General features: G+C 48.3%; 7 non-coding genes across 7 annotated transcripts; 4 read left to right on the plus strand and 3 right to left on the minus strand.

The window, feature by feature from the left end:
* The first annotated feature begins 3,514 nt into the window (after nt 1–3,514).
* Nucleotides 3,515–3,586, plus strand: TRNAE-UUC (transfer RNA glutamic acid (anticodon UUC)). Its single transcript has one exon. It is a non-coding gene; the product is annotated as a tRNA-Glu (tRNA).
* Nucleotides 3,587–5,846: 2,260 nt separating this feature from the next.
* On the minus strand, nt 5,847–5,917 carry TRNAG-CCC (transfer RNA glycine (anticodon CCC)). Its single transcript has one exon. It is a non-coding gene; the product is annotated as a tRNA-Gly (tRNA).
* Nucleotides 5,918–7,621: 1,704 nt separating this feature from the next.
* TRNAG-CCC (transfer RNA glycine (anticodon CCC)) lies at nt 7,622–7,692 on the plus strand. The gene has a single exon. It is a non-coding gene; the product is annotated as a tRNA-Gly (tRNA).
* A 1,445-nt stretch (nt 7,693–9,137) lies between these two features.
* On the plus strand, nt 9,138–9,208 carry TRNAG-CCC (transfer RNA glycine (anticodon CCC)). Its single transcript has one exon. It is a non-coding gene; the product is annotated as a tRNA-Gly (tRNA).
* A 2,255-nt stretch (nt 9,209–11,463) lies between these two features.
* On the minus strand, nt 11,464–11,535 carry TRNAE-UUC (transfer RNA glutamic acid (anticodon UUC)). Its single transcript has one exon. It is a non-coding gene; the product is annotated as a tRNA-Glu (tRNA).
* Nucleotides 11,536–17,741: 6,206 nt separating this feature from the next.
* TRNAH-GUG (transfer RNA histidin (anticodon GUG)) lies at nt 17,742–17,813 on the minus strand. Its single transcript has one exon. It is a non-coding gene; the product is annotated as a tRNA-His (tRNA).
* A 687-nt stretch (nt 17,814–18,500) lies between these two features.
* On the plus strand, nt 18,501–18,574 carry TRNAN-GUU (transfer RNA asparagine (anticodon GUU)). The gene has a single exon. It is a non-coding gene; the product is annotated as a tRNA-Asn (tRNA).
* The last annotated feature ends 7,272 nt before the right edge of the window (nt 18,575–25,846 follow it).

The following is a 25,846-nucleotide window of genomic DNA, read 5'->3' on the forward strand; positions in this document are numbered from 1 at the left end:
TCTACTGTGGCCTCTGGGGAGACAAATGCCCAGATGCCCGCAGGGCTGGAGAACTTGCAAGAAAGATGTGCAAGTGCCAAAGCAGTTTGCATTTCCAGATGCAAGTTGAGGGGGCAAGTTGAGGGGTGCTGGTGGTGAAGGAGGGGTGAGGGGGCAGCAGGAAGTTAACTCACTTTTCAGACCTTTGATCAAGAGAAAGTTTTCTTCAGTAATTTCTAACTGTGGAAAGTACAAAACTTTGTGCTATTTAACATTTCCTCTTCTTTCTAGGGAAAGAGACTCCAATGGAGGGTACCTAATTTGCAAAGTTGATCATTGGGTGTGATGTTGAAAACGGAAAGCTAGGGGAGAGCTCTTGTTTTGTTTTGTGCACATAAAAGAAGATGAGGGAGAACAGGAGATAGAGAGAAGGGATAATAGGCTGGAGCCTGGAAACTGATCTTAGGGTCTGGCCCTGGATGTCAGATTTGGGGGAAAGAGAAGCCACTGTTGATCATATCCAGGGAAGAAGGACTTTAGTGGAAATAGAGATGCTTAAGGCCATCTTACGACATTTTACATTTATATGTAATTCTTCTTTCCCTTTTATTTCTATAGATAAGGCTCCGGTGAGATTGATTCGTTCACTTCTTTTTGGAATGCACGTTTCAATAAAAATGAGTACCATCCTTCAAATAGTCATCCATGAACCTCATAGACTCTTCTTAGATTCTACCAGCTGTGCATTAAAAGTAAAATGGGCCCAACTCAGGGACCCTACTTGGGAAAGTGCAATGAATTTTAAAGGGGTGGGTGGGAGAGAAATGAGACACTCTCAATAACACTTGCTTTCCTTGTTGTAGTGGTTTTCATATATGCTCCACACCTGCTCAATCCTTTCAGTCAAATAAGAGCAGTTGGGAAAATAAAAAGAATTCAGTTAACTGCATCCTGGAAATGTATGGAAATCATGCCTAGGGCAGCTCGAGTACTAGCAGATGGGAAGATCGGGGATTCCCTACTCACTGGTAGCCAGGCCATCCTTGTCTGCTTTGCCTATTTTGGGTAGACTGGACAAGGGGACTCCATTCCCCTTCACCAGCCAGGGGGATAATCCACCTTCATTGGTAACTCTAGATGCTGAAACTTCACAAGATTTTCTTCATTTTCTCTTTGATCTCTTTTCCGCCTACCTAATAAGAGAGGATTCACTCACTGCCTTGTTTCTCAGTCAGGACCCTTTTGGGGTTCCTTGGGGACAGGACTGAAGTGGACATCTGGTTTCCCCTAGGTGTCCCTCCTGGCTTGGGTGTTTCAGGAGCTCAGGCTGACCCAGTATGGAACTCCCAGTGGGTGGGCCACCTGGGAGAGGAGAAGGCTGTTTGCCAGTGTGGCTGGAGGTGTGGCCTCATGTATTGGACACCCCACTCAAACCCTCTTCTTCACATGCATTTCCTCCTCAGGGAAGTTCAAATAATGTAGCCTGTCAAGTTTCTCTACAGGCTGTACTCAAAGAGAGGTGAAACTCTGTAAGGGATGAGAGGAGCCTCACTGAGAAGACCCAGACTTATTCCTGGCAGCCCCTAAAGGGCAGGCTCAGAAGAGCTTGATTTCAAGGATGGAGACAAAGAAAAGGCTTCATGGCAGAAAACCACGCGATCTTGAGATGAAAATCTTCAATCCTAATGTCTAGATGAGCAGGGGGCCGAGTTGAAACCACCGCTGCACCCTGATCAGGAGAGTCATCTGCACAAATTCAGAGGCCTCCCAGGAACAGGAGAGACTGGGCACATCACTAAAGTTCTCTATCATGAGCGATTGGGCTCCCACCCTCACTCCCTGCCCGCTCTGTGACACTAGGCCCTGTGTGGAAACATCTTTTACGTTTTAAGACTGGGGGAAGGGGGATGGAGAGTTTCTCCCCGGCATCTAGTTGGAGGAAGGGTGGGGAGGTCACTAAACATGCTTCGGTCCTCAGGCAGAGTCCCATCCCGTGAAGAAGGATCCCGTCCAAAATATCAGCACTGGAGAAGTCGAGAAACCCTGGTGTAGATCAATATCCATACACCTGAGAGTCGAGAAACCACCAATTCCTGAGTAACTGGATGTGAGATCTGAGGAAAACTGTGGCGGCAGAGAGAACTCCAAGATTTTTGACCTGTGTGTAGAGAAGGATGGAGTTGGCATGGACTAAGGTGGGAAAACTGTAGGTGCAGCAGGTTGTAGGGGGAACTCATCCTCTGGGATTTTTCCCAGCAAGAACACTGGAGTGGGTTGCCACCTCTTTCTCCAGGCAGACTCCCTGACCCAGGAACCAAAGCCATGGCTCCCGTGTCTTCTACATCGCAGGCAAATTCTTTACCCACTGAGCCATCGGGGAGCCCTATAGCCGGGAAGATCTGTTTTCAAATGGCACTCGGGTCCTCCAGCCCATTGCACGGAAGAGCCAAGCAACTAACACCACGTGGTGGCAAAGGAAAGTACCCCTTTTACTGCAGGAGAACTGGCAGCTGATGCTCAAAAGACCCCCAATCATAGGATGGCTTTCAGGCAAGTGTAAATAAAGACAGCGTGGAGGAGAGGGTCCCAGGGTGTGTCTGATCAGCTCCCTACAGTCTTCTGACTGGTTGATGGTGAGGTAACAAGGTGAAGTTTCTAGAATCAATATCATCTTCTGACCCTCTAACCGCTAACGGGTCCACGTGCTTGTGGTCAGCAGCTTCCATCTGGGTTCTGTGAAAACAACCTCGGAATACGCGTCAAACATTGTTATCCATCGATGTCCTAAAGGGAGAAACTACAGGTCCTGTGATGCTGCTATATGACTCATTCATCGTGAAAATTGGTAGCAGGCCTCCTACCCGACTGCTGCTCTTTGTCTCTGCATGTTCTCATGCCTCATTCATCCTTGAGCCAGACTTTTGGCAACTCAAGGATGGCTCAGGAGACAGAAGTTTTTCTCCACGCCGAACTGGGGAACACTGAGGTGTGGGTTAACCGAGAAAGCCCATTCGGAGATTGCTCGACTTTGGATCCAGAATCCAGTTCGCAGTCTTGGAGCCAGACTCCCGAGAACTTTCCATTCAAGCCCTCTTGGTTGCTGCATCCGCCCGAGTCCTTCTGGACGGTAGAGATGCGGGGTGTCCGTGAGCGGTCCCTTCTCACTCCGGGCACAACGCGTCCCGCCTCCTCCGGGCCCCTGGCCTCCGCTCCAGCTCCCCGGTCCCCAGCGACCTTCTGTTCTATTCACTCCCGGGCACCTCGCTAAGGCGGGTCACCAGTCCAAGTTCTGAGGTGCGGCCGGAATGAGGCAACTTGCTCCTGACTTGGGGACCAGGCGGGACTCGGGGGTGCTGGGTGCCTCACCTGCAGGTGCCTTTTCTGGGGGAAGAAGGCAAGGGATGGCCTTAGGAGAGGATTTCTGGCAGTGACGGCGAAGGCTCAAGACTTTAGAGAAGGCGCGAGACCTCCCCGGGGGAGAAAGGGAAACGGTGATTCTCGTCAGAGGCAAGAAGACGAATACCCGGACTGTAAATCCCTGGTGGTCTAGTGGCTAGGATTCGGCGCTTTCACCGCCGCGGCCCGGGTTCGATTCCCGGTCAGGGAAACCTTTTGTGCAGCGTTTCATCCCCTGATCACCGTGTCGAGGAAGACTACAGTCGCCGATTCTCTGACCAGTGTAGTAGGTAGATGAGACGCTGCCGGGTCGGGGGGTCTGGCGGAGTGGGCAGTCGGCGCGGTTCCTGGAACAGCTTTGCGGAGCGCGGTCTGGAAGGACAGCGAGGGCCGCGGGGAGGGCAGGGTGTTGACCGTGAGTGTCGGTGGAGGGATGGGAGGCTGCACTGTGCCCGCGGGCTGCGGGCTCACACTTAACCGGGCACCGGAGAGACTGTGGTTACGAAGGTAGTTTTTCCCAGGATGAGGCTCGTCTACTGCGCTCGGGACCTGCAGATGCCGGGTTCTCCGCTACTGCGAACCGCGTTCGTGCTCTCCGCCGGTATCCCGTGGTTCATGACAGGCGACATCTCTTCCGTGGTGCCTCGCTGTGCTCCGCTCCCCAGATCCAGAGCGGGAGGTGCACCCCCAGCCAGCGCGCCACTGCTTGGAAATAGGGTCTGCATCCCCATCTGCCGGCTTTCCTATTTCGTGACCAAAGCGTCTGGATGTGTCCTGCGTCTTGAGGCACGCCTCCTGTCTGTCCACAAGTGCCAGACGTGCCTTCTCCTGCAGCCTGCAGCCGGCCACGCGCGTGTGGGTGCGCGCGCCCGGCCCCCACCTGCCGGGCTCCGCACTGGTCCGGGCGGTCCCTGCAGGCTGGCCCGGCGGGCATCTGCCAGGGAAAGGCCGCGCGGCCCGGGTGCCGGGAAAGAGTGAGAGGCTCGCTCGGAAGCCTCGCGCTCCACAGTCCCTTTGGAGCCAGGTCAGACGGAGGCACCCCTTCCAGGAATGCGGAGGTCCGAGGCCTGCCTCCGCCAGGAGGCTCCCGGGGCCGGCGCGCCGTATCCCTGGCCCGGCCTAGGCAACTTCCCACCCGGCTAGTCCGTCCCCCTTCTCCTCTTCCACCCCAGCCGTGTTCCTGCGGAGAGTCAGCGCTCCCTCCACGCGCCCCTTGCCCGTCGGCCGCCCACCCCCCAGATATCACCTAGCCGCCTCTCCGGTGCCTGCGGAGGGAGTTGGATCTCTCTTTTCCTGCAACGGGAGGAGAGAGAACGTGCGGACCCAGGTGGCAACCCGTTCCCTTGCCGGTTCTCTGGACTCTGCCCATCGAGGGGCCTAGCTCAGGACCCTGGGTCTCCCGCGGCCCAGGGAGCCGGCCAAGCTGGGGCCTCTCCCACTGCTCCTCAAGAAAGAGCAGGAATGTCCTCCGGGATCCAGAAGAGGCACCCGGGAAAGCATCCTGCACAAGCCGGGACACTGCGCAATGGACCCCTTCGGAGCAACGCTTCCGTCGGCGCGTCCTTCCCTCCGAGGGCTTCGGGCAGACAAGAAATCATCTAGGACGATGAGCTCTCCACTGGCTTGACTGAGACCAGAGAGAGGAAAGGAGGGTATCTTCCAGGAGAGCAGCAGCACTGAAGCCTGTGGTCGCAGAGAGGCTTCTGGAGCCAGAGCGCCCTCTCTTCACCAGGGCTATCCAGGGGCTGTAGAAATCTCACCCGGCTGAGTCCGCCTCCTCCCCTGCTCCCTCCTCCTACACCTTCCCCCGTCTCCTACTCGCTCCTCCCGTCTTCGTTTTCTATTCTTGGTGGTCTTCGAGTGCCTCGGGACCTCTCACCTCCGCCACAGATTGCTTTTTTCCGGTAGTTCTGAGCTTCAAATAAGGAAACGTATGCAAGAGTGCAACGAATGCTCAACAGTGGTGACCCCCCCCCCTCCTTTTTTTTTTTTGAATCAGTAACATTATCTGAATTATCAGGATTGTCTCGTTTGTAACAATTGCATTTTCATTGTCGGAATATACTGATGTACATTTAAACCTTACATGTTGAGTAATGAATGGGTTCTGCTATTTCCTTATGAATAATGATGTGCAGAAGAATATTCTTACACATACATCCTTGGCAATTCTGTAGGATAGAGACTGTTCTTTTATTTATCAGAGGACACTTGCAGGTAGAAAGGTAGAAACTGGCCAGCGAGGTGGTGACTGGGAGGCACGCCAAATGCTGCTCCGTCACAGCCCTGGGGCTCCGTACAGTCCCAGTTCCCACGACTCCTTAAATTATCTTCTGCTCAGGGCTGCCTTCGGATTATAGTCCCTTTTCTTACTCCTTGTGGGTAGAACCACGACATAACTGGACTTGGCGCGTGGAGCAGGCAAAACCAAGCAGTGAAAAGTCTGGGATGAAAAAGTAACATGAGCACGATGCATTGGCCGGGAATCGAACCCGGGTCTCCCGCGTGGGAGGCGAGAATTCTACCACTGAACCACCAATGCCCCGCTCGTTTGACGTTCTGACGGCTCTCTGCAGAATCTCCAAAGCGACTGCGACACCCTCGGCGGGCAAACAAAAGAGATTCCGAAAGAGGCTTACACCGCTGTGTTTGGAAGACAGAGTTCACAGACTGACAGGCACTCGAAGCAAAGGCTTGCCAAGAAAGGTTACAATCATGCAACAGCGTAAAGTGGGAACATTCAAGTGAAAATATAAAAATATCGGCGTTATTGGCTCACACCACAACTCTGAGAAAGACTCTTTTATAACCATACCACAGACCCATGCAGAAGATACATCGGAAATCCATCCAGATCCCTTGTTTATGACCCTCAGCCTCAGATTCTTACCTTAGAGGATCTGAGAAAATTATTCAACTTGCTAGGTTAGGCAAGTGAAATTCTAATCCACGTATGAAATAAGAAACAGAGGCAGAATCAGACTGTAATCAGAGGACGGAAAGGGCCAGAATCTAAATAGAGATAATGAAGAAATACACCATTTTTTTGGTATAAAATAGCGAGGCAGTCTTGTAAGCATTACAACAATAATATGTGTCAGCTTTCTAAGGTGTTCAAAGCATTTCGATGGATACGTGATATGCATAACCATTTAAAGATTAATTAATACTGTTTGCAACCAATGTTTGATTAAATGGAAGCATCTGATCTCCTAAACTGGACTCTGTGTTGTGCTGAGTTTTAGCATTTGAGACTCTGAGATGCATATGGGGCGTACGTAGGCTTTGGTGTTTTGGTTGTATAAGGAACAGACTAAATTCCAGAAAAGTATTGATAGGTGAAATGTTAACATGTTGGTCCTCTGATGAGACTGAAGTACAGAGTGATGTCTTTCTCTACTTCTCCCTGAGGTATTTACCCTGAAGAAAGGAACCTGGGGTGGGGACTCCCCCACATGTTGGGACTTAGGAATCATTATGACTTTTTGAAAGATAGGAGCTGCGGGTATGCAGTTATGGTTCTCTTGCTGAGAAGCCAAGCTAGGTGGAGGCTGAGTCATAAACTTGAGCTCAACAAGGAAATTGACCATCACCTCGACCTTGAAGAACTTTGGCTGTGTCTGCCCTCTGTCCAACACCAGGGCTCACACCGCCTCTGGCCAGCATGCTTTCATTTACCACCCCCATCAACCAGATCGACATGTATTCCCGCACCTCTTTCTAAACTGCAAACCTGCACTTTCAACTCACAACTCCTAATTCACAAGTCAATGCCTCCTATACGTCTGAGAGTCACAAATGCTAAAATGCAACACACCATCGAGCTCCCTTTCAGCATCACATACCACCCTCCGCTTCAGCTCTCTATGAGCAGACCCAGGCACAGCGTCTCCCTAAGAGCAGTGGGCACTGTCTCTCGAGTGTTTCCGTCAGTCACCAGAACACACCCAAATCCGTTCCGACCCTTACCTGGTGTGTTTACCCTCACCACCAGCCACCCTTTTGTCCAAATCAGATCTTGTTAGCCTCTTTGTATATACTCTCTCATCCTCCTGGCACAGAAGTTTATGTCCAGTATAACCAACAGAGAATGCCTAACTAACTGGGTGCTTTTTTTGTCGTTTTTTTTTTTTTTCCCCTTAAGTTTTTCTCTACCTCTCTACCGAAGAAACCTGTTCCAAAAAAAAAAAAAAAGTCCTTCCTGAGCCACTTCCTGAGGAGACCTAGTCCACCATAAAAAACCAAGGCATTGGTGGTTCAGTGGTAGAATTCTCGCCTCCCACGCGGGAGACCCGGGTTCGATTCCCGGCCAATGCATGTGCCTTTTGGTCGGCTCTCCGCTTTTCTCTGGCCAATATCCTTGGGCTAGACAAATTGTTTCCTATCTGGAATTTTACCAAGATCTGAGAACTGGGATCTACCTCACGAGGAAGGTCAGAAGCTCCACTCTCCAGTTTCTTGTATCTGCGAAGGAACTGCTCCGACAAAGCATCCTTCTTCCTGGACTCCTAACACTTCTCCCGCTACAGCTACTGTCTTTCCCTGATCTTCATTTCTAGAAGATAGGATAAAAGTAATAATGGTTGCAGTTTCAAGTTTTGCAAAACCAGGGATTCAGCAAACACACTTGGAGCTTCAAAGACATGATCTCTTCACAGTATGTGAGGGCTGCAAAATATGTGATGTTGAGAGCACTTTCTAAGAGTTACAATGAGTGGTACCTGTTGCTATTTTCCTCCATCATACCGCCTTAGGTATTGGTGGAAACCTAAGTTTTGGGTGAGGCGACAAGAAATCCCACATGGATTAGCTCAGGAATCGAATCGAACCCAAATCTCCAGTGCAGGAGGCAAGAATTCTACCACTGAACCACCAAAGCCTTGGTGTAAATACATTAGGGAGAAGTAGGGAAAGACATCACTCTGTACTTCAGTCTCATCAGAGGACCAACATGTTAACATTTCACCTATCAATACTTTTCTGGAATTTAGTCTGTTCCTTATACAACCAAAACACCAAAGCCTACGTACGCCCCATATGCATCTCAGAGTCTCAAATGCTAAAACTCAGCACAACACAGAGTCCAGTTTAGGAGATCAGATGCTTCCATTTAATCAAACATTGGTTGCAAACAGTATTAATTAATCTTTAAATGGTTATGCATATCACGTATCCATCGAAATGCTTTGAACACCTTAGAAAGCTGACACATATTATTGTTGTAATGCTTACAAGACTGCCTCGCTATTTTATACCAAAAAAATGGTGTATTTCTTCATTATCTCTATTTAGATTCTGGCCCTTTCCGTCCTCTGATTACAGTCTGATTCTGCCTCTGTTTCTTATTTCATACGTGGATTAGAATTTCACTTGCCTAACCTAGCAAGTTGAATAATTTTCTCAGATCCTCTAAGGTAAGAATCTGAGGCTGAGGGTCATAAACAAGGGATCTGGATGGATTTCCGATGTATCTTCTGCATGGGTCTGTGGTATGGTTATAAAAGAGTCTTTCTCAGAGTTGTGGTGTGAGCCAATAACGCCGATATTTTTATATTTTCACTTGAATGTTCCCACTTTACGCTGTTGCATGATTGTAACCTTTCTTGGCAAGCCTTTGCTTCGAGTGCCTGTCAGTCTGTGAACTCTGTCTTCCAAACACAGCGGTGTAAGCCTCTTTCGGAATCTCTTTTGTTTGCCCGCCGAGGGTGTCGCAGTCGCTTTGGAGATTCTGCAGAGAGCCGTCAGAACGTCAAACGAGCGGGGCATTGGTGGTTCAGTGGTAGAATTCTCGCCTCCCACGCGGGAGACCCGGGTTCGATTCCCGGCCAATGCATCGTGCTCATGTTACTTTTTCATCCCAGACTTTTCACTGCTTGGTTTTGCCTGCTCCACGCGCCAAGTCCAGTTATGTCGTGGTTCTACCCACAAGGAGTAAGAAAAGGGACTATAATCCGAAGGCAGCCCTGAGCAGAAGATAATTTAAGGAGTCGTGGGAACTGGGACTGTACGGAGCCCCAGGGCTGTGACGGAGCAGCATTTGGCGTGCCTCCCAGTCACCACCTCGCTGGCCAGTTTCTACCTTTCTACCTGCAAGTGTCCTCTGATAAATAAAAGAACAGTCTCTATCCTACAGAATTGCCAAGGATGTATGTGTAAGAATATTCTTCTGCACATCATTATTCATAAGGAAATAGCAGAACCCATTCATTACTCAACATGTAAGGTTTAAATGTACATCAGTATATTCCGACAATGAAAATGCAATTGTTACAAACGAGACAATCCTGATAATTCAGATAATGTTACTGATTCAAAAAAAAAGGGGGGGGGGGTCACCACTGTTGAGCATTCGTTGCACTCTTGCATACGTTTCCTTATTTGAAGCTCAGAACTACCGGAAAAAAGCAATCTGTGGCGGAGGTGAGAGGTCCCGAGGCACTCGAAGACCACCAAGAATAGAAAACGAAGACGGGAGGAGCGAGTAGGAGACGGGGGAAGGTGTAGGAGGAGGGAGCAGGGGAGGAGGCGGACTCAGCCGGGTGAGATTTCTACAGCCCCTGGATAGCCCTGGTGAAGAGAGGGCGCTCTGGCTCCAGAAGCCTCTCTGCGACCACAGGCTTCAGTGCTGCTGCTCTCCTGGAAGATACCCTCCTTTCCTCTCTCTGGTCTCAGTCAAGCCAGTGGAGAGCTCATCGTCCTAGATGATTTCTTGTCTGCCCGAAGCCCTCGGAGGGAAGGACGCGCCGACGGAAGCGTTGCTCCGAAGGGGTCCATTGCGCAGTGTCCCGGCTTGTGCAGGATGCTTTCCCGGGTGCCTCTTCTGGATCCCGGAGGACATTCCTGCTCTTTCTTGAGGAGCAGTGGGAGAGGCCCCAGCTTGGCCGGCTCCCTGGGCCGCGGGAGACCCAGGGTCCTGAGCTAGGCCCCTCGATGGGCAGAGTCCAGAGAACCGGCAAGGGAACGGGTTGCCACCTGGGTCCGCACGTTCTCTCTCCTCCCGTTGCAGGAAAAGAGAGATCCAACTCCCTCCGCAGGCACCGGAGAGGCGGCTAGGTGATATCTGGGGGGTGGGCGGCCGACGGGCAAGGGGCGCGTGGAGGGAGCGCTGACTCTCCGCAGGAACACGGCTGGGGTGGAAGAGGAGAAGGGGGACGGACTAGCCGGGTGGGAAGTTGCCTAGGCCGGGCCAGGGATACGGCGCGCCGGCCCCGGGAGCCTCCTGGCGGAGGCAGGCCTCGGACCTCCGCATTCCTGGAAGGGGTGCCTCCGTCTGACCTGGCTCCAAAGGGACTGTGGAGCGCGAGGCTTCCGAGCGAGCCTCTCACTCTTTCCCGGCACCCGGGCCGCGCGGCCTTTCCCTGGCAGATGCCCGCCGGGCCAGCCTGCAGGGACCGCCCGGACCAGTGCGGAGCCCGGCAGGTGGGGGCCGGGCGCGCGCACCCACACGCGCGTGGCCGGCTGCAGGCTGCAGGAGAAGGCACGTCTGGCACTTGTGGACAGACAGGAGGCGTGCCTCAAGACGCAGGACACATCCAGACGCTTTGGTCACGAAATAGGAAAGCCGGCAGATGGGGATGCAGACCCTATTTCCAAGCAGTGGCGCGCTGGCTGGGGGTGCACCTCCCGCTCTGGATCTGGGGAGCGGAGCACAGCGAGGCACCACGGAAGAGATGTCGCCTGTCATGAACCACGGGATACCGGCGGAGAGCACGAACGCGGTTCGCAGTAGCGGAGAACCCGGCATCTGCAGGTCCCGAGCGCAGTAGACGAGCCTCATCCTGGGAAAAACTACCTTCGTAACCACAGTCTCTCCGGTGCCCGGTTAAGTGTGAGCCCGCAGCCCGCGGGCACAGTGCAGCCTCCCATCCCTCCACCGACACTCACGGTCAACACCCTGCCCTCCCCGCGGCCCTCGCTGTCCTTCCAGACCGCGCTCCGCAAAGCTGTTCCAGGAACCGCGCCGACTGCCCACTCCGCCAGACCCCCCGACCCGGCAGCGTCTCATCTACCTACTACACTGGTCAGAGAATCGGCGACTGTAGTCTTCCTCGACACGGTGATCAGGGGATGAAACGCTGCACAAAAGGTTTCCCTGACCGGGAATCGAACCCGGGCCGCGGCGGTGAAAGCGCCGAATCCTAGCCACTAGACCACCAGGGATTTACAGTCCGGGTATTCGTCTTCTTGCCTCTGACGAGAATCACCGTTTCCCTTTCTCCCCCGGGGAGGTCTCGCGCCTTCTCTAAAGTCTTGAGCCTTCGCCGTCACTGCCAGAAATCCTCTCCTAAGGCCATCCCTTGCCTTCTTCCCCCAGAAAAGGCACCTGCAGGTGAGGCACCCAGCACCCCCGAGTCCCGCCTGGTCCCCAAGTCAGGAGCAAGTTGCCTCATTCCGGCCGCACCTCAGAACTTGGACTGGTGACCCGCCTTAGCGAGGTGCCCGGGAGTGAATAGAACAGAAGGTCGCTGGGGACCGGGGAGCTGGAGCGGAGGCCAGGGGCCCGGAGGAGGCGGGACGCGTTGTGCCCGGAGTGAGAAGGGACCGCTCACGGACACCCCGCATCTCTACCGTCCAGAAGGACTCGGGCGGATGCAGCAACCAAGAGGGCTTGAATGGAAAGTTCTCGGGAGTCTGGCTCCAAGACTGCGAACTGGATTCTGGATCCAAAGTCGAGCAATCTCCGAATGGGCTTTCTCGGTTAACCCACACCTCAGTGTTCCCCAGTTCGGCGTGGAGAAAAACTTCTGTCTCCTGAGCCATCCTTGAGTTGCCAAAAGTCTGGCTCAAGGATGAATGAGGCATGAGAACATGCAGAGACAAAGAGCAGCAGTCGGGTAGGAGGCCTGCTACCAATTTTCACGATGAATGAGTCATATAGCAGCATCACAGGACCTGTAGTTTCTCCCTTTAGGACATCGATGGATAACAATGTTTGACGCGTATTCCGAGGTTGTTTTCACAGAACCCAGATGGAAGCTGCTGACCACAAGCACGTGGACCCGTTAGCGGTTAGAGGGTCAGAAGATGATATTGATTCTAGAAACTTCACCTTGTTACCTCACCATCAACCAGTCAGAAGACTGTAGGGAGCTGATCAGACACACCCTGGGACCCTCTCCTCCACGCTGTCTTTATTTACACTTGCCTGAAAGCCATCCTATGATTGGGGGTCTTTTGAGCATCAGCTGCCAGTTCTCCTGCAGTAAAAGGGGTACTTTCCTTTGCCACCACGTGGTGTTAGTTGCTTGGCTCTTCCGTGCAATGGGCTGGAGGACCCGAGTGCCATTTGAAAACAGATCTTCCCGGCTATAGGGCTCCCCGATGGCTCAGTGGGTAAAGAATTTGCCTGCGATGTAGAAGACACGGGAGCCATGGCTTTGGTTCCTGGGTCAGGGAGTCTGCCTGGAGAAAGAGGTGGCAACCCACTCCAGTGTTCTTGCTGGGAAAAATCCCAGAGGATGAGTTCCCCCTACAACCTGCTGCACCTACAGTTTTCCCACCTTAGTCCATGCCAACTCCATCCTTCTCTACACACAGGTCAAAAATCTTGGAGTTCTCTCTGCCGCCACAGTTTTCCTCAGATCTCACATCCAGTTACTCAGGAATTGGTGGTTTCTCGACTCTCAGGTGTATGGATATTGATCTACACCAGGGTTTCTCGACTTCTCCAGTGCTGATATTTTGGACGGGATCCTTCTTCACGGGATGGGACTCTGCCTGAGGACCGAAGCATGTTTAGTGACCTCCCCACCCTTCCTCCAACTAGATGCCGGGGAGAAACTCTCCATCCCCCTTCCCCCAGTCTTAAAACGTAAAAGATGTTTCCACACAGGGCCTAGTGTCACAGAGCGGGCAGGGAGTGAGGGTGGGAGCCCAATCGCTCATGATAGAGAACTTTAGTGATGTGCCCAGTCTCTCCTGTTCCTGGGAGGCCTCTGAATTTGTGCAGATGACTCTCCTGATCAGGGTGCAGCGGTGGTTTCAACTCGGCCCCCTGCTCATCTAGACATTAGGATTGAAGATTTTCATCTCAAGATCGCGTGGTTTTCTGCCATGAAGCCTTTTCTTTGTCTCCATCCTTGAAATCAAGCTCTTCTGAGCCTGCCCTTTAGGGGCTGCCAGGAATAAGTCTGGGTCTTCTCAGTGAGGCTCCTCTCATCCCTTACAGAGTTTCACCTCTCTTTGAGTACAGCCTGTAGAGAAACTTGACAGGCTACATTATTTGAACTTCCCTGAGGAGGAAATGCATGTGAAGAAGAGGGTTTGAGTGGGGTGTCCAATACATGAGGCCACACCTCCAGCCACACTGGCAAACAGCCTTCTCCTCTCCCAGGTGGCCCACCCACTGGGAGTTCCATACTGGGTCAGCCTGAGCTCCTGAAACACCCAAGCCAGGAGGGACACCTAGGGGAAACCAGATGTCCACTTCAGTCCTGTCCCCAAGGAACCCCAAAAGGGTCCTGACTGAGAAACAAGGCAGTGAGTGAATCCTCTCTTATTAGGTAGGCGGAAAAGAGATCAAAGAGAAAATGAAGAAAATCTTGTGAAGTTTCAGCATCTAGAGTTACCAATGAAGGTGGATTATCCCCCTGGCTGGTGAAGGGGAATGGAGTCCCCTTGTCCAGTCTACCCAAAATAGGCAAAGCAGACAAGGATGGCCTGGCTACCAGTGAGTAGGGAATCCCCGATCTTCCCATCTGCTAGTACTCGAGCTGCCCTAGGCATGATTTCCATACATTTCCAGGATGCAGTTAACTGAATTCTTTTTATTTTCCCAACTGCTCTTATTTGACTGAAAGGATTGAGCAGGTGTGGAGCATATATGAAAACCACTACAACAAGGAAAGCAAGTGTTATTGAGAGTGTCTCATTTCTCTCCCACCCACCCCTTTAAAATTCATTGCACTTTCCCAAGTAGGGTCCCTGAGTTGGGCCCATTTTACTTTTAATGCACAGCTGGTAGAATCTAAGAAGAGTCTATGAGGTTCATGGATGACTATTTGAAGGATGGTACTCATTTTTATTGAAACGTGCATTCCAAAAAGAAGTGAACGAATCAATCTCACCGGAGCCTTATCTATAGAAATAAAAGGGAAAGAAGAATTACATATAAATGTAAAATGTCGTAAGATGGCCTTAAGCATCTCTATTTCCACTAAAGTCCTTCTTCCCTGGATATGATCAACAGTGGCTTCTCTTTCCCCCAAATCTGACATCCAGGGCCAGACCCTAAGATCAGTTTCCAGGCTCCAGCCTATTATCCCTTCTCTCTATCTCCTGTTCTCCCTCATCTTCTTTTATGTGCACAAAACAAAACAAGAGCTCTCCCCTAGCTTTCCGTTTTCAACATCACACCCAATGATCAACTTTGCAAATTAGGTACCCTCCATTGGAGTCTCTTTCCCTAGAAAGAAGAGGAAATGTTAAATAGCACAAAGTTTTGTACTTTCCACAGTTAGAAATTACTGAAGAAAACTTTCTCTTGATCAAAGGTCTGAAAAGTGAGTTAACTTCCTGCTGCCCCCTCACCCCTCCTTCACCACCAGCACCCCTCAACTTGCCCCCTCAACTTGCATCTGGAAATGCAAACTGCTTTGGCACTTGCACATCTTTCTTGCAAGTTCTCCAGCCCTGCGGGCATCTGGGCATTTGTCTCCCCAGAGGCCACAGTAGAGGAGATTTGCCACAAAGGGGCAGCCCGTACCTGTGAGGAAGGGCTGGTGTCCCACAGCAAAAGGAGAGGCGGAAGCAATGCCTGGGTGACGGTTGCATGAATCATTACATGTGCAAAATGTATCATACGGTGTGGGAATGAACAGAACGGGAAGACTGGCTCTGCCTGACTATAAGAGTTACCGTGACCTCCTGTAGATCAGCGATGTGCAAGTGGTATCAGGGTACACAAATAGAAAACCGACTGATTTGAGAGATTTGAAACCCATAGCTCAATATGTGAATGGGTTTTCAGGAATAGCAGTTCAATAGGGAGAGGAAATAGGTTCGATATTGGGGGTGAGGCAGCTTTATTTCTACCTCACAGACAAGAATCAGTCTGAGTTACATTGTAAACCAAGACATAAAAGTCAATGGTAGAAGGCATTTTGAGGATACTTTGTGATTTGGTCGTAGGCGAAGATTTACTAAGCAGGACACAAATAATGTATTAAAATAAAACCAAGACAAATGATACATTAGACTTCAACAATGTTAACCATATCTTGTCGGTCAAAGATGCTACTAAAGTGGAAAAGCAAGCTACAAAGAGGAAGAAAATATTCACAAAAGATAGCTTACAATCCTGCCTCCCCGTGATTATAATATATTATGACCTCCTCCCATCCAGTAATATTCTTTACCAGCTGAGCCACAAGGGAAGCCCAAGAATACTGGACTGGATACTATCCCTTCCCAGGGGATCTTCCAGATCTAGGAATCCAACCAGGGTCTCCTACATCACAGGCAGATTCTTAGTATCAGGAAAGTCCTATCTTCGAGGAAAACACAACCAACTTTTTCCAGATGGGTGAAAGATAATGAACAGGTACATCAGAAAAGATGATGTGCAGTCCTATTTTTAAGTAACATACAACCAACTTTTTTCAGATGGATGAAAGATATGAACAGGTACATCAGAAAAGATGATGTGCACATGACCAACAAAGCATACAAGGAGCGGTCAGTGCTTTTAGCTGTTAGAGAAATGGATATTAAAACCACACTGAGATACCACTAATCTTAGTAGCATGGCTAAAATTTTCATAAGGATACTCTTTGGTACCATCAATTCTTCGCCTAGTTTGTTTGTTTGTTTGTTTGTTTTCCCTAAGGGAAATGAGAACCTATGTCCACAACATCTCTTGTGGAGAGAATGCTCAAAGCAGCTTCATTCACAATAGTCAATACTGGAAACAGCTCAAATGCTCTCTATAGAGTGAATGGTAAACAGACTGTGCTGTGTTACTGCCATGGCATACATCTTAACAATGAAAGAGAAATGACATCTGCTTTACACAACAATGGATAAAGTCAGAGATATTATACAGATAAAGAGGTGTAGAAAAGCGTATTTCCACTATGGTTGCGTTTCCATGACATTTTAGAAGAGGCAAACGTACAAATGAAAGGAGTCTGGATAGTGATGATCAACAAACAAAACAGAGGCCGATGACAATGATTTTAATGATTCCTCATTGCTGATTGAATTGTCACTAAATTCAGGCAAAGGGGACAATGATAGTATGATGAAGAGTTTCCTTGTTGGCCCAGTCTGAGAGATGAAAATGTTGAGGCACTGTCAAAGTCCAAATACAGCAGAAGTAAAAACACGGGGTCACCGAAACAACAATTAGTAAAGGTTGACGGTGCCCGAAAAGATGGTTCAGAAAAAGGGAATGTTCCAACAAATTATGGAAGGAGGCTCAGAGGTGTACTGTTAAAAGCAGCTTATGCAGTGAGGAGGCAATGACTGTTTATTCTTCACTGTGATTGGTTATATCAGAGTTTTCCTTGTGATGGGGATATGGTGAAAAGTGGTTACCTCCTATCATTTTTTGTGAACAGTTTTGTTTTGTTTATGGTTTACAGAGGCATAAACAAGAATGGCCCAAGGTAAGTTTCACTCATTTTGCAAAATAAGTTAAGGTAGCTTTTGCATGCACAACTAACAGTTTCCTTTACTAGGGGAATCTTCAAGTCTGATCTCCATTTGTGATTGACCGAAACTCCCCGCTTTGGGTCCTGCTCTCAGTATAAGGTTCCTGTCTGTCGCCAGCAAAGCTGTGGTCAGGCGGAGGAATCACATGTTCGCTGTTTCCACTAGTTGGTTGTCAGAGCAGAGGGTGCTGTAGTCACCGTTCTTCATCACTTATAAGCGGTGATTGTTAAGTTCCTCCAGTAGTCCCGGCCTGATGGATACCGTTTGTCTAGTGAGTGGCGGCCCACAGGCATTTAAGATCCTTGAGAGTGTAAAACGAAGGGCACTAGAGAGGTTAGTACGAGGACTAGGAAGGGAACAATGGCCAAGGACTGAAAAAGTCCTCGGAGCAGAGATTCCCAGGAGCCCAGAAGAAACCGGCAAAACAAGTCTAGGGAGGAGGAGTCGCCTATCTGCTACAAGTTTTATCGGGTCTTTATCCTGCCCGTCTTGAGTAACAAAGAAACGATGCGTTCCACCGATTACAGCACAGGAGGCTCCTTGCTGGGCTTCCCTATGTCACAGCAGCAGAAAAGGAGAAACCACCGCCTTCAGTTTCCTTCTGCTCAGACCAGGGATGAGAACGTTGAGACGAGTACTCTATGGGGTTACAATTGTGCAAGTTTCCAGCCGAAGTAAAAGGGAAGCAGCCGTCAGGAGTGACGGATGAGAGTGCCGTGACTCGGATTCGAACCGAGGTTGCTGCGGCCACAACGCAGAGTACTAACCACTATACGATCACGGCGCGCCACGGCTCCTGCCGCCGTCGCAGCCCTTGCTCTTACAAGGCGGACGTAAATTCCTTCCCGTCACTGCGCTGTTGCTGGACGACAACAGGTATTCATAGACTTTCTTTCGTCTCTGCTCTCTTATCCAGTCCCTTCCTCTCAATTTTGATACATGGTGACTAAATCAAAACAGAAACCAAATCTTGCCTCCCCAAACGGGCACGTGCCTCTGCACAGACCTCCTGGGAAGTCTCTTTATCCTGATCCCCACCTCGCCGGCTTCTTTCCCGGCACGTCGCGTTTGTCCCTTAGGACCGACCTCCGCACCCCCTGGTTCCCGCTCCCGCCCCACCGACCGCGGACCAGAGGAGGGAGGGCGGCGCCAGCGAAGCAATCGGAGAGCCGTCACAGGGCCCACCGGGGGTTCAGCTTCCTTCGGCTCAGGCCCGAGGCGTCTCGGGGGCGCTGCATCTGCGGCGGGTGTGGAACCAGGCGCCGCGGGGATGAACCGCTGCCCTTCTGGCTTCGGAATCGCCCGACTCCCGGCTTCCCCACGAGCATCAGCGCGCTGCGTCGAAGTCAGTTCTCCGGCTGTCCGAGGGTTTGAGCCGGTGTCGTTGTCCACGAAAAGGCGTGTGACTCTGCCTGGCGTGGAACGGCTACGTTTCTTCTCTATGGCATTGAGAGGCGAAGGTCGTTCGTTAGTCTCTGTGGCGCAATCGGTTAGCGCGTTCGGCTGTTAACCGAAAGGTTGGTGGTTCGAGCCCACCCAGGGACGCCTTCCGCTTACACCTTTCTAGAACGTGAAAGCTTTTCGCTTCTTTTTCTTTTCTACCCATCCTCTACTGTGAAGGCGGGAAAGGGCCCCTTCACTCCTACCCTCTTGGCTCCTCTTTCCTGTCCACCTCACAGGGACATAAGGCGGGATCAGAAGGCCATCACTGAGCTGGATAGAAGAACTCATCTGAAAAATAGGTCCCCTGGAAATTCCTGAGATGTCATAGTTCCTTTCTGAATTGCTTTTAACGAGGGAGTTACTACTGTCTTTTTTTTTTTTTTTTTTTTTTTTTGCGCGTACTGCTAATACTATTTATTTAACACTTTCCATCTGCTTTCATGGTTACAAATAATGCTGTACATTACTGTACATATATCGTTGTACAATGTATGTACATCATCCTTGTACATACCTCGTTGGCCCCTTGTACAAGGTCTTCTGTAGCGACAAGTCCTGGAAAGGCAATTGCTCTATCACATGGTGTTTACAATGCGTAGTGTGATCAATGCCAAGAAATAGAGGTAAACAATAGAATGGGAAAGACCAGAGATCTCTTCAAGAAAATTAGAGATACCAAGGGAATATTTCATGCAAAGATGCGCACAATAAAGGAGAAAAATGGTATGGACCTAACAGAAGCAGAAGATATTAAGAAGAGGTGGCAAGAATACACAAAAGAACTGTACAAAAAAGATCTTCATGACCCAGATAATCACGATGGTGTGATCACTCACCTAGAGCCAGACATCTTGGAATGCGAAGTCAAGTGGACCTTAGGAAGCATCACTACGAACAAAGCTAGTGAAGGTGATGGAATGCCAGTTGAGCTATTTCAAATCCTGAAAGATGATGCTGTGAAAGTGCTGCACTTAATATTCTAGCAAATTGGAAAACTCAGCAGTGGCCACAGGACTGGAAAAGCTCTATTTTCATTCCAATCCCAAAGAAAGGCAATGCCAAAGAATGTTCAAACTACCGCACAATTGCACTCATCTCACATGCTAGCAAAGTAATGTTCAAAATTCTCCACACCAAGCTTCAACAGTACGTGAACTGTGAACTCCCAAATGTGCAAGCTGGATTTAGAAAAGGCAGATGAACCAGAGATCAAATTGCCGACATCCATTGGATCATCGAAAAAGCAAGAGAGTTCCAGAAAAGCATCTACTTGTGCTTTATTGACTACACCAAAACCTTTGAATGTGTGGCCCACAACAAACTGGAAAATTCTTCAAGAGATGGGAATACCAAACCACCTGACCTGCCTCCTGAGAAATCTGTATGCAGGTCAAGAAGCAACATTTAGAATGGGACATGGAGCAACAGACTGGTTCCAAATTGGGAAAGCAGTATGTCAAGGCTGTATATTGTCACCAGGCTATTTAACTTATATGCAGAGTACATCACGTGAAATGCTGGGCTGAATGAAACACAAGCTGGAATTAAGGTTACTGGGAGAAATATCAATAACCTCAGATATGCAGATGACACCACCCTTATGGCAGAAAGCAAAGAAAACCTGAAGAATCTCTTGATGAAAGTGAAAGAAGAGAGTGAAAATGTTGGCTTAAAACTCAACATTCAGAAAACTAAGATCATGGAATCTGGTCCAATCAATTCATGGCAGATAGATAGGGAAACAATAAGAAACCTTATTTTGGGGGGGGGCTCCTAAATCACTGCAGATGGTGACTGCAGCCAACAAATTAAAAGTTGCTTGCTCCTTGGAAGAAAAGCTATGACCAACCTAGACAGCATATTAAAAAATAGAGACATTACTTTGCCAACAAAAGTCCATTTAGTCAACGTTATGGTTTTTCCAGTAGTCACATATGGATGTGAGAGTTGGACTATAAAGAAAGCTGAATGCCGAAGAATTGATGCTTTTGAACTGTGGTGTTGGAGAAGACTCTTTGAGAGTCCCTTGGACTGCAAGGAGATCCAACCAATCAATCAGTCCTCAATATTCATTGGAAGGACTGAAGCTCAAAGTGAATCTCCAATACTTTGGCCACCTGATGGGAAGAACTGTCTCATTTGAAAAGACCCTGATGCTGGAAAGACTGAAGGTGGGAGGAGAAGGGGATGATAGAGGATGAGATGGTTGGATGGCATCACCAACTCGATGGACATAAGTTTGAGTAAGCTCCAGGAGCTGGCGATGGACAGGGAAACCTGTTGTGCTGCAGTCCGTGCGATCTCAGAGTCGAACTGAAGCAACTGAACTGAGCGACTGAACTGAACTGACAGTGTTTACATGGCTCATATACAATCCCATTTCTACTCCTTGGTTGGCTTATTAGCTATCTAGTCTTTCTTTTCTTATTTAAGTGACTGCTTGAAGCTTTACAGCAGACATCTGTAACTTACCACAATCTGCCTTCAAGTTCACATCTTCAAATTTCTTCGCTGCAGGCCCTTCTGCTATTGTCATCATGCATTTTACTTGTTATAAACCCCACAATGCCTCATGATTAGAAAAATTAGCCCCACGTTTCTAAAGAGACTGAAATAATAAGAAAAAGCTTATGTATTTTCCCACACAGGCATTTTTTCTGTTGTCCTTGGTGCCTTTGTGTATATCCAGATTTCCATCGAGGTCAGTGGACACCTTTAACATTTCTTACTATGTGTGTCTGTTGGTGATGAATTCTTTTAGCATAGTAGGTTGGTCTGTAGATGTCATTTTTCACTTTCATTTCTGAAAGACATTTCTTGGGGAGGAGGCGTGAACTCTAGGTTGACTGCTGCCCTCCAGTCCTTTAAAGATGTTGCTCCACTGTCTTCCCACTGCTTCTGATGAGAAATCTAACATAATCTTTATTTTCATTTTCTGTTTGTACTGTCTTTTCCTGCTCACTTCTTTGGAAATGTTTTTCTTCTTCAATGGAGTTGAGCAGTTTAATTCTGATGTGGCTCCCTGTGGTTTGTTTAATGTTTCTTGTGCTCATAATGTTCATTTGGCTCTTTGGAAATTTTTCTGTCAATGTTTCTCAAAAAATTATTTCTTCCCTTCTGGTCTTTTCAGAAACTCCAAATTACTCATATATTGGACCTTTTAAACATACCCTATCCTTCAGACATGCTATGTTCATTAAAAAACATTTTTTGTGTGTGTGTATGGTTTCATTTTGGATATGGTCAATTCTTCATGGCTTTGTGTTCTCTAATCTTCCCCCACCCCCACCCCATACACCAGCAACATCTAATCTGCTATTAACTGCATCTGGTGAATTATATAATACTAGATGTTATCATTTCTATGTCTAAAGTTTGCTTCTGGCCGTTTGTATATGTTCTACATTTCTACTTAACTCTTGGGTCATATGCAACACAGTCGTGATAGCTATCTTTCTGCTAATTATAACATCATGTCAGTTGTGGTTCAGTTTCAATGGATTGATCAGTCTCCTCCTTAACACATAACATTTTCCTGCCTCTTTGCATTCTTGGCATTCTTTGACAGACATTGTCAGTTTCTCTTCTTAGACACTAGCTATTTTGGCATTCCTATAAGTTATCTTGAGTTTTGTTCTGGGGTACAATTAAGTGACTTGTAAACAGATCCCTTTGGATCTTGCTTTTATCATTATTCTCAGGGTGATTATTCCCACTACTGAAACGAGAGTTTGTTGAATGTTCTTCCCAATGGCCCATGAATTATGAGTGGCTGTGGGGGGAGTACCATTGCCTGTCTTGTGTGAGCACTAGGCATTGTACCGTGATTTTTAAAAAGGTTTCTTTCCTTGGTCTCAGGCAGCTTCTTCACAAGCATTCTCTGACCACTATTCTAATGAGTATTTGACGCAGACCCTTTCATAGCCCTAGATCTTTGATCCACTTAACACCGGATCTTTGTTCTGTGGACTCTAGCTTCCTTGCTGTCCAACTAACACTCGGATTCACCTCCACCATCCAAGGATTTGGCCTCAGATCCCCTCTCCTGGTGGGCAGCCTGGACACTCTCTGAAAGCAGTAAGCTGGGTCAATGGCAGGGCTCATCTTGTTTCTCATGTCTCACGGGTTGCTGTCTTTTGCTGTCTGGTTTACAGTGTCTGGAAAACTGGTTATGTCATGTCTTTTATATTTTGCATCTTGAGGGTGGTGTTTGGGATGTGGGTGAGATTTCAGAGAAGGTGGTGACTCTGATAAAGTCTGGCAAAGAAGCCTTTTCTTTATGTCCATCCTTGAAATCAACCTGTTTGAGCCTGCCCACCAAGGGCAGCCAGATGCTGGGTCTGTTCAATGAGGGTCCTGTCGCCCTCATCTGGAATTTCAGGTCTCTTTGAGTTCAGCCTGCAGAGAAGCTTTGGGCTACTCTATTTGGGCTGCCCTAGGCTTCCCTGAGGAGGAGGTGCACAGGGATGAGTAGAGTTTAAATATGGTGTCCAACATGTGAGGCCACACCTCCAGCCCCCTGCTTTGCAGCCTCTGGTTTCCCAGGGGTCCCACCCATTGGCAGTTCATACTGGGTCAGCCTGAGCTCCTGAGACACCCAAACCAGGAGGGACACTTAAGGGAAACCAGATGCCCACTTCAGTCCTGTCCCCAATGGACCCCAAAAGTGTCCTGATTGAGAAAGAAAGGCAGTGAATCTCTCTTTTTGGGTAGGTGGAAGAGAGATCAAAGGGAAAGTGAAGAAAAATCCTATGAGGTTTCAGGATCTAGAGTTACCATTGAAGTCCACCACCTCTGAAACTTCCCCCTGGCTAGTGAAGGGGAATGGAGTCCCCTTGTCCAGTCTACCCAAGTACACAAAGCAGACAAGGATGGCCTGGGTCCCAGTAAATAGGCAATCCCCAGTCTTCCCATTTGGTAGTATTTGAACTTCCCTAGGCACGATTTCCTCTTGATCAAAGGACTAAAAACTGAGCTAACTTCCCACTGCCTCCTCATCTCCCTTCACCACCTTCAACCTACCAACCCCATCATCTGGAAATGCAGAATGCGTTGAGACTTGTAGGTCTTTCCTGCAGGTTCTTCAGCCCTGCAGGTACCTGGGAATTTGTTCTCCAAAGAGGGAGCAATAGAGGATCTTTGGCCACAAGGGGGCAGCCAGTACATGTGAGGGAGGGCCTGTGTCCCAAAGGGAAAGCAGAAGAGGAAGTGATGACCTATCTTGGCCTGGGTGATGGTTACATGAGTTATTACATGTTGCAAAATGTATCATTTGGTGTGGAAATAAACAGAACAGGAAAACTTGTTGCTCTACCTAACTAGAAGAGTTACTATGACCCCTTATAGACCAACAAAGTGCAAGTGGCATCAATGTACAGAAATACAAAATGGACTGAGTTGACAGACTTGAAACTGACCCTAGCTCAGTAAGTGAATGAATTTTCAAGAAAAGCAGTTCAGTGGGGAAAGGAAATAGGTTCAATATTGGGGATGGGGCAGTTTATTTCTATCTCACAGACAAGGATTGGTCTGAAGTGTATCATAGACCCAGACATAAAAGTTAGAAGGCATTTTGAGGATACTTTGTGATTTGGTGGTAGGCAAAGATTTATTAGGAAAGTTATGACCAAAAGCAGAGACAATTACTTTGCCAACAAAGGTCCGTCTAGTCAAGGCTATGGTTTTTCCAGTTGTCATGTATGGATGTGAAAGTTGGACTGTGAAGAAAGCTGAGCGCCAAAGAATTGATGCTTTTGAACTGTGGTTTTGGAGAAGATTCTTGAGAGTCCCTTGGACTGCAAGGAGATCCAACCAGGCCATTCTAAAGGAGATCAGTCCTGGGTGTTCATTGGAAGGACTGATGTTGAAGGTGAAACTCCAGTACTTTGGCCACCTCATGCGAAAAGTCGAGTCACTGGAAAAGACTCTGATGCTGGGAGGGTTTGGGAGCAGGAGGAGAAGGGGACGACAGAGGATGAGATGGCTGGATGGCATCACCAACTCGATGGACAAGAGTTTGGGTGAACTCTGGTAGTTGGTGATGGGCAGGGAGGCCCAGCGTGCTGTGATTCATGGGGTCACAAAAAGTCGGACACGACTGAACGACTGAACTGAACTGAACTGAAAGATTTATTAACCAGGACACAAAGAATATAAAATAAAGACAAATGATACATTAGACATCATCAATGTTAACCATGTATTCTCAGCCAAAGATGCCACTGAAGTGAAAAAGCAAGCTACAGACAAGAAAATATTCACAAAACATAGCTTACAACCCCACCTCCCATGATTATGATGTATAATGACCTTCTCCAACCCAGGAATAATTTTTTTAAAAGAACAACCAACTTTTTATTTTTTCAGATGGATAAAAGATATGAACAGGTACTTCAGAAGATATGCACATGGCCAACAAAGGATGCAAGCAGTGCGCATTATTTGTAGCTGTCAGAGAAAAGGACATCAAAACCACATTGAGATACCACTACTCTTTTAGTAGCATGGCTAAAATTATGAGGAGAAGAAACTCCAACAGTATTGCAAAGAAATGGAATAACCACAACTCTCATTCATGTTGTTGGGGGTAATATAAAATGTTACAACTGCTCTGGAAAAGGCTTTAATGTTTCATGAAGTTGAGTATATACTATTCTTTGGTACCAGCAATTCTTCACCTAGGTTTCTTTTTTTCCAAGAGAAATGAAAACCTATGTCTACAAAAATCTCTTGTGAAGAGAATGTTCAAAGCAGCTTCATTCACAATAGCCAATACTGGAAACAGCTCAAATGCTCTTTATTGAGTGAATGGTAAACAGAGTGTGCTGTGTTACTGCCATGGAATATATCTCAACAATGAAAGAGAAATAAAATCTGCTTTACTCAACAATGGATAAAGTCAGAGAGACTATGCAGATAAAGAGGTGTGAAAAAAAATAGTATTTGCACTACGATCCCATTTCCATGACATTCTGTAAGAGGCAAATATACAAATGAAAGGAGTCTGGACAGTAGTTGTTAACAAATAAATCAGAGGAAAATGACAATGACAATGATTTTAATGATTCCTAATTGCTCACTGAGTAGTCACTAAATCCAGGCAAAGGGGAAAATAACAATAGGGCTGGGAGTTCCCTTGTTGGACCAGTCTGATAGATGAAATGTTGAGGCACTGTCAAAGTCCATATACAGCATAAGGAAAACCACCAGGTCACCAAAGCAGCAATTAGTAAAGGTTGATGGTGCCCAAAAAGACAGTTCAGGACGAGGGAGTGTTCCAACAAATTATGGAAGGAGGCTCAGAGGTGTACTGTTAAAAAGCAATTTATACAGTGAGGAGGTAGTGGCTGTTTATTCTTCACCGATGATTGGTTG

This window comes from Bos indicus, chromosome 3 (genome assembly GCF_029378745.1).
Source record: "Bos indicus isolate NIAB-ARS_2022 breed Sahiwal x Tharparkar chromosome 3, NIAB-ARS_B.indTharparkar_mat_pri_1.0, whole genome shotgun sequence".
Lineage (NCBI taxonomy): Eukaryota > Metazoa > Chordata > Mammalia > Artiodactyla > Bovidae > Bos > Bos indicus.